This window comes from Oncorhynchus keta, chromosome 4, assembly GCF_023373465.1.
Source record: "Oncorhynchus keta strain PuntledgeMale-10-30-2019 chromosome 4, Oket_V2, whole genome shotgun sequence".
NCBI lineage: Eukaryota > Metazoa > Chordata > Actinopteri > Salmoniformes > Salmonidae > Oncorhynchus > Oncorhynchus keta.
In genome coordinates, this window is record NC_068424.1 from 77,743,550 (window position 1) to 77,757,012 (window position 13,463).

At 46.6% G+C, this 13,463-nt stretch overlaps 1 pseudogene; it reads left to right on the top strand.

Annotated features, from left to right (window-relative positions):
• Window positions 1–13,463, top strand: part of LOC118384005 (gamma-aminobutyric acid receptor subunit alpha-6-like) — a 25,601-nt pseudogene that overhangs the window by 8,621 nt on the left and 3,517 nt on the right.

Below are 13,463 nucleotides of genomic sequence, written 5' to 3' on the forward strand. Positions count from 1 at the left end.
GGTCAGAAGTAGTACACCCTATTCCCTATGGGCCCTGGTCAGAAGTAGTACACCCTATTCCCTATGGGCCCTGGTCAGAAGTAGTGCACCCTATTCCCTATGGGTCCTGGTCAGAAGTAGTACACCCTATTCCCTATGGGCCCTGGTCAGAAGTAGTGCACCCTATTCCCTATGGGCCCTGGTCAGAAGTAGTGCACCCTATTCCCTATGGGCCCTGGTCAGAAGTAGTACACCCTATTCCCTATGGGCCCTGGTCAGAAGTAGTGCACCTTATTCCCTATGGGCCATATGGTCAGAAGTAGTGCACCCTATTCCCTATGGGCCCTGGTCAGAAGTAGTACACCCTATTCCCTATGGGCCCTGGTCAGAAGTAGTGCACCCTATTCCCTATGGGCCCTGGTCAGAAGTAGTACACCCTATTCCCTATGGGCCCTGGTCAGAAGTAGTGCACCCTATTCCCTATGGGCCTGGTCAGAAGTAGTGCACCCTATTCCCTATGGGCCCTGGTCAGAAGTAGTACACCCTATTCCCTATGGGCCCTGGTCAGAAGTAGTACACCCTATTCCCTATGGGCCCTGGTCAGAAGTAGTGCACCCTATTCCCTATGGGCCCTGGTCAGATTCCCTAGTAGTGCACCCTATTCCCTATGGGCCCTGGTCAGAAGTAGTACACCCTATTCCCTATGGGCCCTGGTCAGAAGTAGTGCACCCTATTCCCTATGGGCCCTGGTCAGAAGTAGTGCACCCTATTCCCTATGGGCCCTGGTCAGAAGTAGTGCACCCTATTCCCTATGGGCCCTGGTCAGAAGTAGTGCACCCTATCAGAAGTAGTACACCCTATTCCCTATGGGCCCTGGTCAGAAGTAGTGCACCCTATTCCCTATGGGCCCTGGTCATGGGCCCTGGAAGTAGTGCACCCTATTCCCTATGGGTCCTGGTCAGAAGTAGTACACCCTATTCCCTATGGGCCCTGGTCAGAAGTAGTACACCCTATTCCCTATGGGCCCTGGTCAGAAGTAGTGCACCCTATTCCCTATGGGCCCTGGTCAGAAGTAGTGCACCCTATTCCCTATGGGTCCTGGTCAGAAGTAGTACACCCTATTCCCTATGGGCCCTGGTCAGAAAGTACACCCTATTCCCTAGTGGCACCCTATTCCCTATGGGCCCTGGTCAGAAGTAGTACACCCTATTCCCTATGGGCCCTGGTCAGAAGTAGTGCACCCTATTCCCTATGGGCCCTGGTCAGAAGTAGTGCACCCTATTCCCTATGGGCCCTGGTCAGAAGTAGTGCACCCTATTCCCTATGGGCCCTGGTCAGAAGTAGTGCACCCTATTCCCTATGGGCCCTGGTCAGAAGTAGTGCACCCTATTCCCTATGGGCCCTGGTCAGAAGTAGTGCACCCTATTCCCTATGGGTCCTGGTCAGAAGTAGTACACCCTATTCCCTATGGGCCCTGGTCAGAAGTAGTACACCCTATTCCCTATGGGCCCTGGTCAGAAGTAGTGCACTATGGGCCCTATTACCCCCTATGGGTCCTGGTCAGAAGTAGTGCACCCTATTCCCTATGGGTCCTGGTCAGAAGTAGTACACCCTATTCCCTATGGGCCCTGGTCAGAAGTAGTGCACCCTATTCCCTATGGGCCCTGGTCAGAAGTAGTACACCCTATTCCCTATGGGCCCTGGTCAGAAGTAGTGCACCCTATTCCCTATGGGCCCTGGTCAGAAGTAGTGCACCCTATTCCCTATGGGCCCTGGTCAGAAGTAGTGCACCCTATTCCCTATGGGCCCTGGTCAGAAGTAGTGCACCCTATTCCCTATGGGCCCTGGTCAGAAGTAGTGCACCCTATTCCCTATGGGCCCTGGTCAGAAGTAGTGCACCCTATTCCCTATGGGTCCTGGTCAGAAGTAGTGCACCCTATTCCCTATGGGCCCTGGTCAGAAGTAGTACACCCTATTCCCTATGGGCCCTGGTCAGAAGTAGTGCACCCTATTCCCTATGGGTCCTGGTCAGAAGTAGTGCACCATATTCCCTATGGGTCCTGGTCAGAAGTAGTGCACCATATTCCCTATGGGCCCTGGTCAGAAGTAGTGCACCCTATTCCCTATGGGCCCTGGTCAGAAGTAGTGCACCATATTCCCTATGGGTCCTGGTCAGAAGTAGTGCACCCTATTCCCTATGGGCCCTGGTCAGAAGTAGTGCACCCTATTCCCTATGGGCCCTGGTCAGAAGTATACACTATATGGGGAAATTGTTGCCATTTGAGAGACAGCCTATAACACTAACAACATCCATTACTTCTCCCCTGCTTGCTTCATCAGCCTGGTTGTAGGTAATACAGTAGAGCAGCTTCCTCCTAAGAGCTCATATTTCCTTGAACAGCCATCTAAGATGCTTAAGTGGTCAAGCCTAATGCGTGCGGTCTGCCTTTAAAAAATAACTGTGGGGCTTAAAGCCCTATGAGTGATCCTAGAGAGAGGTGGGAGGGAGTAGGGGAGAGAGAGAGAGAGAGAGAGAGAGAGAGAGAGAGAGAGAGAGAGAGAGAGAGAGAGAGAGAGAGAGAGAGAGAGAGAGAGAGAGGTGGGAGGGAGTAGGGGAGAGAGAGAGAGAGAGAGAGAGAGAGAGAGAGAGAGAGAGAGAGAGAGAGAGAGAGAGAGAGGTGGGAGGGAGTAGGGGAGAGAGAGAGAGAGAGGGGGGAGGTGGGAGGGAGGGAGTAGGGGAGAGAGAGAGAGAGAGAGAGAGAGAGAGAGAGAGAGAGAGAGAGAGAGAGAGAGAGAGAGAGAGAGAGAGAGAGAGAGAGAGAGAGAGAGGGAGGTGGGAGGGAGTAGGGAGAGAGAGGTGGGAGGGAGTAGGGGAGAGAGAGAGAGAGAGAGAGAGAGAGAGAGAGAGAGAGAGAGAGAGAGAGAGAGAGAGAGAGAGAGAGGTGGGAGGGAGTAGGAGAGAGAGAGAGAGGTGGGAGGGAGTAGGATACAGAGAGAGGTGGGAGGGAGTAGGAGAGAGAGAGAGAGGTGGGAGGGAGTAGGAGAGAGAGAGAGAGAGTGGGAGGGAGGGAGTAGGAGAGAGAGAGAGAGTAGGAGGGAGGGAGTAGGAGAGAGCACCAAATAATGCATGCAGAGCAGAATTATGCCGATACCCACTAATTATCAAAATCCAGAAAAGAGACGTTAAATTCTACAACCACCTAAAAGGAAGAGATTCCCAAACCTTCCATAACAAAGCCATCACCTACAGAGAGATGAACCTGGAGAAGAGTCCCCTAAATGCTATTTGGCCCTAAACAGAGAGTACACAGTGGCAGAATACCTGACCACTGTGACTGACCCAAACTTAAGGAAAGCTTTGACTATGTACAGACTCAGTGAGCATAGCCTTGCTATTGAGAAAGGCCGCCGTAGGCAGACATGGCTCTCAAGAGAAGACAGGCTATGTGCTCACAGCCCACAAAATGAGGTGGAAACTGAGCTGCACTTCCTAACCTCCTGCCCAATGTATGACCATATTAGAGAGACATATGTCCCTCAGATTACACAGATTCACAAAGAATTTGAAAACAAATCCAATTTTGATAAACTCCCATATCTACTGGGTGAAATACCATAGTGTGACATCACAGCAGCAGGATTTGTGACCTGTTGCCACAAGAAAAGGGCAACCAGTGAAGAACAAACACCATTGTAAATACAACCCATATTTAGGCTTATTTATTTTATCTTGTGTCCTTTAACTATTTGTACATTGTATATATATATATATATAATATGACATTTGTAATGTCTTTACTGTTTTGAAACTTCTGTATGTTTAATGTTTACTGTTAATTTTTGTTGTTTTTCACTTTATATATTCACTTTGTATGTTGTCTACCTCACTTGCTTTGGCAATGTTAACACATGTTTCCCATGCCAATAAAGCCCTTGAATTTAATTGAATTGAGAGAGAGAGAGAGAGAGAGAGAGATAATGTTTCTTCAGGCAGGACCCAGCAGATCCCTGGAACAACACCGAGAGGCGAGGGAGGAGGAGGCAGTCTCGCAAAGATAGGGATGTAGTGGCCCAGTTACCATAACAAGGAGGGGGAGGACGAGGGCGAGAGAGAGACGACAACTATTTGCACATTGCTAAATAGCTGATAATATAACACTTGAAATGTCTTTATCTTTTTGAAACCTTTTTGAGTGGAATGTTTACTGTTAATATCTAATAGTTTTTTGTTGATGTTGTTAAATGACTTTTTTCTCACTTGTTTATTGTTTATTTCACTTGTTTATTGTTTATTTCACTTGTTTATTGTTTATTTCACTTGTTTATTGTTTATTTCACTTGTTTATTGTTTATTTCACTTGTTTATTGTTTATTTCACTTGTTTATTGTTTATTTCACTTGCTATGGCAATGTAAACATGTTTCCCATGCCAATAAATCCCATTTGAATTGAATTGAGAGAAAGGAGAGAGAGGGAGTGTTTAGACAAAGTGTAGTAGTGTTGTGATTCTGGTGCTGTCTCTCACTATCTTTCCTTCCCCCATTCCTTTGTATTTCCCTCCCTGCCTGCCTCTCTTCCTCTCTCTCTCTCTCTCTCTCTCTCTCTCTCTCTCCTCTGTCTCTCTCCTCCTCCCCTCCTCTCTCCTGCTGTCTTCCTCTCTCTCTCTCTCTCCCTCCCCTCTTTCTACTCCTCTCTCATTCTGTCTTTCTCTCTCTCTCTCTCCCCCTCTCCCCTCCTCTCTCTCCTACTGTCTTTCTCTCTCTCCCTCCCCTCTCTCCCCTCCTCTCTCCTACTGTCTTTCTCTCTCTATCTCTCTCTCCCTCCCCTCTTCTACTCCTCTCTCATTCTGTCTTTCTCTTCTCTCTCTCTCTCTCTCTCTCTCTCTCTCCCCTCTCTCCCCTCTCTTCTCTCCTACTGTCTTTCTCTCTCTCTCCCCCCTCTCTCCTTCTGTCTTTCTCTCTCTCTCCCCTCTCTTCCCTCCTCTCTCCTACTGTCTTTTCTCTCTCCCTCCCTCTCTCCCCTCCTCTCTCCTACTGTCTTTCTCCCCCTCTCTCCCACTGTCTTTATCTCTCTCTCCCTCCTCTCTCCCCTCCTCTCTCCTTCTGTCTTTCTCTCTCTCCCTCCCCTCTCTCCTCCTCTCTCCTACTGTCTTTCTCTCTCTCCCTCCCCTCCTCTCTCCTACTGTCTTTATCTCTCTCCCTCCCCTCTCTCCCCTCCTCTCTCCTATCCTTCTCCCTCCCCTCCTCTCTCCTTCTGTCTTTCTCTCTCTCCCTCCCCTCTTTCCACTCCTCTCTCCTTTGGTCTTTCTCCCCCCCTCTCCCCTCCTTTCTCTCTCTCTCCCCTCCTCTGTCCTTCTATCTCTCTCTCCCTCACCTCTCATAGACAATCAGCAATTAGTAGAGGGAGGTGTGCTCTCCACTTCTGCTAGGCAAAAAGCAATTTGGCGGAATGTTTATTTTAGCCTCTAAATCAATATGTCAAGCAAACTGAATGCTCAAACGGATTGATGAATGAATATCTATAGTTATAGCAAGCGACGGCTGTGTTACTGGCGGTTTTCACAAAACTAAGATCGTCGTTGAAACAAAGACTGTTCTGCCAAGTTGTTGTGCAGGAAGGAGAGAGAGGAAGACTACCTAGTTATTTCCAGATCTCATGTTTGCTCTTTTTGTAGCTTTGGCAACTATGCGTCTGTTTTATTTAATTACAAGACCCTGGTGCTTATCTACAGAACAGCAAAAGGACCTGCCCCCCTACCACTACAAGACCCTGGTGCTTACCTACAGAACAGCAAAAGGACCTGCCCCCCTACCACTACAAGACCCTGGTGCTTATCTACAGAACAGCAAAAGGACCTGCCCCCTACCACTACAAGACCCTGGTGCTTACCTACAGAACAGCAAAAGGACCTGCCCCCCTACCACTACAAGACCCTGGTGCTTATCTACAGAACAGCAAAAGGACCTGCCCCCCTACCACTACAAGAGCCTGGTGCTTACCTACAGAACAGCAAGAGGACCTGCCCCCCCCTACCACTACAAGACCCTGGTGCTTATCTACAGAACAGCAAGAGGACCTGCCCCCCCTACAAGACCCTGGTGCTTATCTACTGAACAGCAAGAGGACCTGCCCCCCTACCACTACAAGACCCTGGTGCTTACCTACAGAACAGCAAGAGGACCTGCCCCCCCCGCTACCTTCAGGCTATGCTAGGACAGCAGAGACCCTGACCATCTTCTGAAAACATCTGAAACTCAACCTCTTCAAACAGTATCTTAAATAGTCCTCCTCCTCACCTAGACCCCCCGCGACAAAAAATTAAATAAATCAAATACAAACTGAACCAGCACTTGACCCCACCCCCCCTTCTAGCTCCGATACTACGGATTACTACTTTATTGAGGTAAAATGTACTTTCTATATCTGTGATATGTGGTTGTCCCACCAAACTTAAGATTACTGCGCTAACTGTAAGTCGCTCTGGATACAAATGCCTGCTCAGTGACTCAAATGTTAAAAAATATATATATATTATTCTTTGATCTGCTCTGTCTTAGGGCAGGTGGTTAATCACGTCCCGCAGGCAGTCAGATACACTATCTTCTCTATATGTCTCTAATTGGTTATATCGCTACAGCCTTTCCAGGTCCAAGGACAATTCTCCTCTCTTCTCGCTGCGTATCTTGTTCTCTCCTGTATCAGTCTCTCTGCTGATACCTACTCTGTTTATCTTTCAGGTGACTACTCTGTCATGGTAGTCCATTTTTCGACTACAGAGGAAGCTAGGCTACTACCTGATTCAGACGTACATCCCTCTGATTATGGTGGTGGTGCTGTCGCAAGTAGCCTTCTGGATCAACAAAGAGTCTGTCCCTGCTTGCACTGTGTCTAGTATGATAACAACCTCTGTCCCTGTGTCTAGTATGATAACAACCCTCTGTCCCTGTGTCTAGTATGATAACAACACTCTGTACCTGTGTCTAGTATGATAACAACACTGTCCCTGTGTCTAGTATGATAACAACCCTCTGTCCCTGTGTCTAGTATGATAACAACACCCTGTCCCTGTGTCTAGTATGATAACAACCCTCTGTCCCTGTGTCTAGTATGATAACAACCCTCTGTCACTGTGTCTAGTATGATAACAACCCTCTGTCCCTGTGTCTAGTATGATAACAACCCTCTGTCCCTGTGTCTAGTATGATAACAACCCTCTGTCACTGTGTCTAGTATGATAACAACCTCTGTACCTGTGTCTAGTATGATAACAACACTCTGTCCCTGTGTCTAGTATGATAACAACCCTCTGTCTGTGTCTAGTATGATAACAACCTCTGTCCCTGTGTCTAGTATGATAACAACCCTCTGTCCCTGTGTCTAGTATGATAACAACCTCTGTCCCTGTGTCTAGTATGATAACAACACTCTGTCCCTGTGTCTAGTATGATAACAACACTCTGTCCCTGTGTCTAGTATGATAACAACACTCTGTACCTGTGTCTAGTATGATAACAACACTCTGTCCCTGTGTCTAGTATGATAACAACCCTCTGTCCCTGTGTCTAGTATGATAACAACACCCTGTCCCTGTGTCTAGTATGATAACAACACCCTGTCCCTGTGTCTAGTATGATAACAACCCTCTGTCCCTGTGTCTAGTATGATAACAACCCTCTGTCCCTGTGTCTAGTATGATAACAACACTCTGTACCTGTGTCTAGTATGATAACAACACTCTGTCCCTGTGTCTAGTATGATAACAACCCTCTGTCCCTGTGTCTAGTATGATAACAACCCTCTGTCCCTGTGTCTAGTATGATAACAACCCTCTGTCCCTGTGTCTAGTATGATAACAACACTCTGTACCTGTGTCTAGTATGATAACAACACTCTGTCCCTGTGTCTAGTATGATAACAACCCTCTGTCCCTGTGTCTAGTATGATAACAACCCTCTGTCCCTGTGTCTAGTATGATAACAACACTCTGTACCTGTGTCTAGTATGATAACAACCCTCTGTCCCTGTGTCTAGTATGATAACAACACCCTGTCCCTGTGTCTAGTATGATAACAACACTCTGTCCCTGTGTCTAGTATGATAACAACCCTCTGTCCCTGTGTCTAGTATGATAACAACACTCTGTCCCTGTGTCTAGTATGATAACAACACTCTGTCCCTGTGTCTAGTATGATAACAACCCTCTGTCCCTGTGTCTAGTATGATAACAACACTCTGTCCCTGTGTCTAGTATGATAACAACCCTCTGTCCCTGTGTCTAGTATGATAACAACCCTCTGTACCTGTACGCACTGTGTCTAGTATGATAACAACCTCTGTCCCTGTGTCTAGTATGATAACAACCTCTGTCCCTGTGTCTAGTATGATAACAACCCTCTGTCCCTGTGTCTAGTATGATAACAACCCTCTGTCCCTGTGTCTAGTATGATAACAACCCTCTGTCCCTGTGTCTAGTATGATAACAACCCTCTGTCCCTGTGTCTAGTATGATAACAACCCTCTGTCACTGTGTCTAGTATGATAACAACCCTCTGTCCCTGTGTCTAGTATGATAACAACCCTCTGTCCCTGTGTCTAGTATGATAACAACCTCTGTCCCTGTGTCTAGTATGATAACAACCCTCTGTCCCTGTGTCTAGTATGATAACAACCTCTGTACCTGTGTCTAGTATGATAACAACCTCTGTCCCTGTGTCTAGTATAACAACCCTCTGTCCCTGTGTCTAGTATGATAACAACCCTCTGTCCCTGTGTCTAGTATGATAACAACCCTCTGTCCCTGTGTCTAGTATGATAACAACCCTCTGTCCCTGTGTCTAGTAGATAACAACCCTCTGTCCCTGTGTCTGATGATAACAACCCTCTGTCTGTGTCTAGTATGATAACAACCCTCTGTCCCTGTGTCTAGTATGATAACAACCCTCTGTCCCTGTGTCTAGTATGATAACAACCTCTGTCCCTGTGTCTAGTATGATAACAACCCTCTGTACCTGTACGCACTGTGTCTAGTATGATAACAACACCCTGTCCCTGTGTCTAGTATGATAACAACCCTCTGTCCCTGTGTCTAGTATGATAACAACCCTCTGTACCTGTGTCTAGTATGATAACAACACCCTGTCCCTGTGTCTAGTATGATAACAACCTCTGTCCCTGTGTCTAGTATGATAACAACCTCTGTCCCTGTGTCTAGTATGATAACAACCTCTGTCCCTGTGTCTAGTATGATAACAACCCCTCTGTCTGTGTCTAGTATGATAACAACCTCTGTCCCTGTGTCTAGTATGATAACAACACCCTGTCCCTGTGTCTAGTATGATAACAACCCTCTGTCCCTGTGTCTAGTATGATAACAACCCTCTGTCCCTGTGTCTAGTATGATAACAACACCCTGTCCCTGTGTCTAGTATGATAACAACCCTCTGTCCCTGTGTCTAGTATGATAACAACACTCTGTCCCTGTGTCTAGTATGATAACAACCCTCTGTCCCTGTGTCTAGTATGATAACAACCCTCTGTCCCTGTGTCTAGTATGATAACAACCCTCTGTCCCTGTGTCTAGTATGATAACAACCCTCTGTCCCTGTGTCTAGTATGATAACAACACCCTGTCCCTGTGTCTAGTATGATAACAACACCCTGTACCTGTGTCTAGTATGATAACAACCCTCTGTCACTGTGTCTAGTATGATAACAACACCCTGTACCTGTGTCTAGTATGATAACAACCCTCTGTCCCTGTGTCTAGTATGATAACAACACCCTGTCCCTGTGTCTTAGTATGATAACAACCCTCTGTCCCTGTGTCTAGTATGATAACAACCCTCTGTCCCTGTGTCTAGTATGATAACAACCCTCTGTCCCTGTGTCTAGTATGATAACAACCCTCTGTCCCTGTGTCTAGTATGATAACAACCCTCTGTACCTGTGTCTAGTATGATAACAACACCCTGTCCCTGTGTCTAGTATGATAACAACACCCTGTACCTGTGTCTAGTATGATAACAACCCTCTGTCACTGTGTCTAGTATGATAACAACACCCTGTCCCTGTGTCTAGTATGATAACAACACTCTGTCCCTGTGTCTAGTATGATAACAACCCTCTGTCCCTGTGTCTAGTATGATAACAACACCCTGTACCTGTGTCTAGTATGATAACAACCCTCTGTCCCTGTGTCTAGTATGATAACAACCCTCTGTCCCTGTGTCTAGTATGATAACAACACCCTGTCCCTGTGTCTAGTATGATAACAACCCTCTGTCCCTGTGTCTAGTATGATAACAACACTCTGTCCCTGTGTCTAGTATGATAACAACCCTCTGTCCCTGTGTCTAGTATGATAACAACCCTCTGTCCCTGTGTCTAGTATGATAACAACCCTCTGTCCCTGTGTCTAGTATGATAACAACACTCTGTACCTGTGTCTAGTATGATAACAACCCTCTGTCCCTGTGTCTAGTATGATAACAACCCTCTGTCCCTGTGTCTAGTATGATAACAACCTCTGTCCCTGTGTCTAGTATGATAACAACCCTCTGTCCCTGTGTCTAGTATGATAACAACACCCTGTCCCTGTGTCTAGTATGATAACAACACCCTGTCCCTGTGTCTAGTATGATAACAACCCTCTGTCCCTGTGTCTAGTATGATAACAACCCTCTGTCACTGTGTCTAGTATGATAACAACACCCTGTCCCTGTGTCTAGTATGATAACAACCCTCTGTCACTGTGTCTAGTATGATAACAACACCCTGTCCCTGTGTCTAGTATGATAACAACCTCTGTCCCTGTGTCTAGTATGATAACAACCTCTGTCACTGTGTCTAGTATGATAACAACACCCTGTCCCTGTGTCTAGTATGATAACAACCCTCTGTCCCTGTGTCTAGTATGATAACAACCCTCTGTACCTGTGTCTAGTATGATAACAACCCTCTGTCCCTGTGTCTAGTATGATAACAACACCCTGTCCCTGTGTCTAGTATGATAACAACACCCTGTACCTGTGTCTAGTATGATAACAACCCTCTGTCCCTGTGTCTAGTATGATAACAACCTCTGTCACTGTGTCTAGTATGATAACAACACCCTGTCCCTGTGTCTAGTATGATAACAACCCTCTGTCCCTGTGTCTAGTATGATAACAACCCTCTGTCCCTGTGTCTAGTATGATAACAACCCTCTGTCCCTGTGTCTAGTATGATAACAACCCTCTGTCCCTGTGTCTAGTATGATAACAACCCTCTGTCCCTGTGTCTAGTATGATAACAACCCTCTGTACCTGTGTCTAGTATGATAACAACACCCTGTCCCTGTGTCTAGTATGATAACAACACTCTGTCCCTGTGTCTAGTATGATAACAACACTCTGTCCCTGTGTCTAGTATGATAACAACACCCTGTCCCTGTGTCTAGTATGATAACAACCCTCTGTCCCTGTGTCTAGTATGATAACAACACTCTGTCCCTGTGTCTAGTATGATAACAACACCCTGTCCCTGTGTCTAGTATGATAACAACACCCTGTCCCTGTGTCTAGTATGATAACAACACTCTGTCCCTGTGTCTAGTATGATAACAACACCCTGTCCCTGTGTCTAGTATGATAACAACACTCTGTCCCTGTGTCTAGTATGATAACAACCCTCTGTACCTGTGTCTAGTATGATAACAACCCTCTGTACCTGTGTCTAGTATGATAATAACACTCTGTCCCTGTGTCTAGTATGATAACAACCCTCTGTACCTGTGTCTAGTATGATAACAACACTCTGTCCCTGTGTCTAGTATGATAACAACCCTCTGTACCTGTGTCTAGTATGATAACAACACTCTGTCCCTGTGTCTAGTATGATAACAACCTCTGTACCTGTGTCTAGTATGATAACAACACTCTGTACCTGTGTCTAGTATGATAACAACCCTCTGTACCTGTGTCTAGTATGATAACAACACTCTGTCCCTGTGTCTAGTATGATAACAACCTCTGTACCTGTGTCTAGTATGATAACAACACCCTGTCCCTGTGTCTAGTATGATAACAACCCTCTGTCCCTGTGTCTAGTATGATAACAACACTCTGTCCCTGTGTCTAGTATGATAACAACACCCTGTCCCTGTGTCTAGTATGATAACAACACCCTGTCCCTGTGTCTAGTATGATAACAACCCTCTGTCCCTGTGTCTAGTATGATAACAACCCTCTGTCCCTGTGTCTAGTATGATAACAACACCCTGTCCCTGTGTCTAGTATGATAACAACCCTCTGGCACTGTGGTTAGTTTGATAACAACACTCTTTCTTGAATTGAGGCAGAGAGAGACAGAGAGACAGAGAGAGACAGAGAGACATTTCAAACAGAGATAATGTTAGATGGTTGGCTGGCTGCTACTGCCTGAGCAGTAGATGAGACCATGAACAATTATGTGGACCTGACAGAAACAATGGAATATTTTGGCAATTGAATGTTCAATATTCAATTTGAATTTAATTTAGAGAGACAGAGAGATATCTGTCTTAGTCTCTCTCAATCACTCTCTCTGTGTGTGTCTCTCTCTCACTCTCTCTGTGTCTCTCTCTTTCGCTCACTCTCTCTGTCTCTCTCTCTCTGTGTCTGTGTCTCTCTCTCCTCTCCCCCCTCTCTCTCTCTCTCTTTCTCTCTCTCTCTCTCTCTCTCTCTCTCTCTCTCTCTCTCTGTGTCTGTGTGTCTGTGTCTCTCGCTCTCAATAGTGTTCCAAAAACTTAATTCAGCCTATACTGTATATCACTTCATATACCCAATGCATGATGACTGGGAGAGACTGTGTCCAATGCATGATGTGACTGGGAGAGACTGTGCCCAATGCATGATGTGACTGGGAGAGACTGTGCCCAATGCATGATGTGACTGGGAGAGACTGTGTCCAATGCATGATGTGACTGGAGAGACTGTGTCCAATGCATGATGTGACTGGGAGAGACTGTGTCCAATGCATGATGTGACTGGGAGACTGTGTCCAATGCATGATGTGACTGGGAGAGACTGTGTCCAATGCATGATGTGACTGGGAGAGACTGTGTCCAATGCATGATGTGACTGGGAGAGACTGTGTGTATACAGAGGCTCTGAGAGGGAACAGGCAAACGAGCCACAGATATAGGGTTGCAGATGTAATCTCTCTCTCTCTCATAATAGTGTTCTAATTCTGTTTCCATGGTCTCCATTTCCCCTATCCTAACAACCAACAGGCATCACCACGGTCCTCACCATGACAACCCTCAGCATCAGTGCCCGCCAGTCTCTGCCCAAGGTGGCCTACGCTACAGCCATGGACTGGTTCATCGCTGTGTGTTTTGCCTTCGTGGCGTCTGCGCTCATCGAGTTCGCCGCTGTCAACTACTTTGCGACGCTGGAGGCCAACAGACTGAAGAAGAAGAAGAACGCCAGGCAGAAAAAAATGGAGGCCCTGGCTGAAGCAAGTTA